This window comes from Colius striatus, chromosome 1, assembly GCF_028858725.1.
Source record: "Colius striatus isolate bColStr4 chromosome 1, bColStr4.1.hap1, whole genome shotgun sequence".
NCBI classification, from domain to species: domain Eukaryota; kingdom Metazoa; phylum Chordata; class Aves; order Coliiformes; family Coliidae; genus Colius; species Colius striatus.
In genome coordinates this window covers 118,151,044-118,155,332 of record NC_084759.1, presented here as the reverse complement: position 1 = coordinate 118,155,332, position 4,289 = coordinate 118,151,044, and positions in this window count along the sequence as shown.

Sequence of the window (4,289 nt, the reverse complement as noted above, 5' to 3'; positions counted from 1 at the left end):
TCCATGTGAATTATACAACATTATACACAATTTCTGTAACTAACCTTTTCTCAAGTTGTTGCATTAAAATAAAATGTTCCATTACCAGCCTTTTTAATAAAAATCTTTGTGTGTAATATAAATAAATCACTTTCATTACTATACAGACACTGAACTAAGAGGTGAGATTTATTTTTTCTCCATAATTCTTTCAGTTTCCTTTCAACAGAAGACTCTTTTTGTCTATACTGGAAGTTGAAATTACTTTCCTAGTAGAAGCCTAATGCTTTTGGCTTCATTGGCAATTCCTGAAAATGTGGGGTTTTTAAAATGGATTTTTTATTTTTATTTATTATTATTATTTCTTTTTCTCCCATTTAAATTCTCTTGAGAGCTATGTGGGTTTTTCCTGATTGTGAATAGTTATGTTTCCTTTAGCTGATGGAGGGTTTTGCAAGCTGAAAGAAAATAAATGTTCAACTTGTTAGTAAAAGTTGACTATTTATATATTAAACTAAAATAGCTGTAACTAACCAATCTTTGAAAGGTTATTTAGACTTACACTTGAGCAAGACTAGTGTTTTGAGCTGGAATTTTTTGGGAGATAAAGGAGGAACATTAGTATGTAGTCTGTTCATCTTTCAATAAAAGCAAGAATAGCCTTATTGACAAAACTAGGACTGGGGGATAAAGGGAGAAGATTGCTAGGGTAGAGCAGGACTCAATCCTGATTACTTGTCTGTCTGAACTACACTAACTGGTAATATAATAGCATGGTTTGCTTTCTGGGGTAAATGTACCTGAGGTATGTTATGCATTCACATATCAAGATACATCCAGGCTTTTGCAGCCATTTTATGCCCTGTAAAATCTTAAGTTTTTCATGAATGAAAATGGGAGGGAAGGACCATTATATATATATGTATAGATATGTATTAGGTTCATTTAAACTCTATTTAGCTTTCAGGACAGTATCTTTGTCTCCCAAACTTCCAACTTGCATTCTGTGAATTAATCTGATTATAGATATCTGCAAATGACTGAATTTACTATTGAGTAGGAAGAGTAGCCGCTGTGTTGGCACCTACATGCTGTTACTTATATGAGAGCCTGTAATCAGGTTCTGTGTACTATGCTCAAATTGCCTTTCCTCTTTTGCTATCTGTCTTCACTTCCTCTTTCTTGGAGAAAATCTTAAGCAATGTCTGTATAAGTGAAGAGTAAGGCTAGCTGAAATCTGTTAAAACTTAACCACACCCACTGAGTCATGCCATAGGATTTTCCCTATCAGACTAATTTCAAAGATGTTTTGGACTTTTTGGTAACGTAGTCTCCTCGACCCAACAGACAAGGAGATTTGAATGGAAGTAAAGAGGGAATATGACTTAAAATAACAAGCAGCACAAGTTGGGTTTTTTCTTTGCTCTGTCAATCTTTTGAAACTTCCTTCTCCCTAGAAGATATCCACTCTTCCTCATTAGGAAGGTGAATTAGGCTTTCACTGATTTCCAGCATGTTAACAATCGCCACGTTTTCTTTTGTCAGGCTGTTGACAGAAATAAGTGACATGATTTTTTTTTTTTAAAATACAAACTGAAGGCTGGTTTTCTGTTATGGTCAGAGAAAACAGAGGTGCAGCAGAACTGAGGAGAACTTGCCAGTAGCTTCAATCAGCATCATGATATTTAATGTTGTATGGCACTTGTAGCACAGAAATACCTCCTTTCACAAAACCAAGTACTTGGTGACTAGCATGTGTTGTTGTGCTTGGCTGGACATCAAAGTGGCTGTACTTGGGCAAACACATTTGAACCAGGTGAACTTGGAGCAGTTATATTGTACATTAATCATAAAATCAGAGAATTGTTATGGTCGGAAAAGACCTTTAAGATCATGAAATCCAACCACTAACCTAACACTACCAGGCCCATCACTAATTAAACCATATCCCTCAGCACCTTGTCTATGTGTCTTTTGAATATCTCCAGGGATGGTGACTCCACCACCTCCCTGGGCAGCCTGTTCCAATGCCTAACCCTTTCCATGAAAAAGTTCTTCCTAACGTCCAATCTAAACCTCCCCTGGTGCAAGTTGAATCCATTTGATTGTGTCCTATCATTCATTCCTGGAGAGAAAAGACTGACCTCCACCTTGCTACAACCTCCTTTCACGTAGTTGTAAAGAGTGATCATGTATCAACCTTGTTCAGGCTAAATATCCCGAGCTCCCTCAGCCACTCCTCATCAGACTTGATCTTCAGACCCCTCACCAGCTTTGTTGCTTGTCTCTGGACATGCTCCAGCACCTCCATGTCCTCCTTGTGGTGAGGGTCCCAAAACTGGACACAGCACTCAAGGTGTGGCCTCAGCAGTGCTGACTGCAGGGGAACAGTCACTTCCTTGGCCCAGGTGTTCACACTATTTCTGATACAAGCCGGGATGCAATTGGCCTTGGCCACCTGGGCACACTACTGGCTCATATTCAGCCATCTGTTGATTTGCCTTTTCTGCTATTTGGGACTAGTATTAAAAATTTCTATTAGTCATTAGAAGACTGCTGCTATAGTAACTGCTGTAAATATATGCAAATGTAACCTCAGTTATAGCTTTTGGCAAAACCTGTGTGGTCACTAGTTGTCTGAATTTTCCCTATATATTAGAATAGCTCCTGAGAGCTTATGCTTTGTTGGAGTCCTTTTCCTACTGCACATCTTACAGCTCTTGTGGCTCTTTACTTGCCCCTAGATCTCCACCTCTTAGTCTTTGGTACATTTGAGTTTACAGGTGCTGCATGCAATGAATGTTGGTGAAATTTCGATTCCACTGAATCTGAACTATAGTTAAGATTTCACCACGGGGAACAGATTGTGATGCAAATGCCATAACCTTACAGAGGTTAAAAAATAATGACCATGATAAGCTTTGTTGTCAAGCTTAAAATATCTAGTCCTCAATTTACTTGAAATACTTTGAAGATAAAAAAAATACTTGCTTCCAATAAGAATAAACATAGAGAAAAAAAAATCAAAGCAGGAACTTCCAAGCAATACCTGGAAAGTGCACTTCTATATTTAGTCTTTTTAAAGTCTAGTAAAAACTAAACTACAAATACTGAAGGGTAGAAGTAGTGTTGAATAAAGGGCAATTTCAGCTCTGTCCTGTGGTTGCATTTTTAGGCATGAGAAAGTGGAGATTGTTTAACTGTCTTGCTAACAAACGACTTGACACAGTGACGGATAAGTAGAGTGCCCTGAATGTGACTAGGTAAAGCGATGCTAGACACATACTGTATGCTTTCCTGTTGGAAAATAACCTTATCTATTAGTATCTGTAAGAATTGTTCAAAGTCTACTTTAAAAAAACAAAAAAGACTTAGACATAGCAAATGGAACCACAGAAAAGAAGAAAAAGTTAATTCATTCAAAATTATCATACCTATCCTTGGGAATAGGTAAGTTTGCATTTATTAAAAGTCTCACTTTTTAGTAATCCATGTTCATTTCCAACAAGGATCTATGATAAAAAAGATGCAAACTTGCAATCCTAATGTACACTCTGGTTAACAGTTTGGTGGGCACTGGTATTCTTACTGCTTTTGTTCTTTACAGAGAGCAAGCCAAGTTGAATATGCTGCTAGACTGGCTGAGCGTGAGGGCATTTGGTCCAATTTAGATTATCAGTTGCAAACCTGAGCAAATAAAGAAATCTCTTAATACAAAAGACAAACTGGAACATGGAGAACACAAACATGGTTCAAAATAAGAGCAAAATTTGACGTGGAGTCAAACTGAAAATTTTCTATCAAAAATTAAGCACACAGAGGCAAAAAAGGGTCTCTTTTGGGTCAGTCCAGGGTTTTGAGTCAGGCATTAATGTAGGTTTTGAACAGAAGCAGCTTGGGTATCTTCTCCTTGTTGCTTAAAACAAAATTTTTTCAGACCGAAAGTCAGTGGTCTTAGGAAAATTATATAAAGCACTGAAATTATGGTTTACAGTATTTAGATGATTTACAAATTTATTTTTCTCTGGAACTGTTTATTGTGTTTGGTATTTCTGTGCAAATAGTTTTGGGTCCTGCTAAGCCATTGCTTTTGGCAAACATTGGCTGGAGAAACACCCACTTCTAATCAAGGGCACTTGCTTTTCTCCTAAAGAAAAACTCAGGTTTAGAACACGTAAATGTATTTATCTTTAAATCAACATGATTAGGTATCTTCTGAAGCCGTTAGCACAGACCAGTCTGACATGCCGTTCCGCATTCTTACTGCCTCGTAGCATGTGTGACCACCCAAGTTACACAGGCTGTCTGCC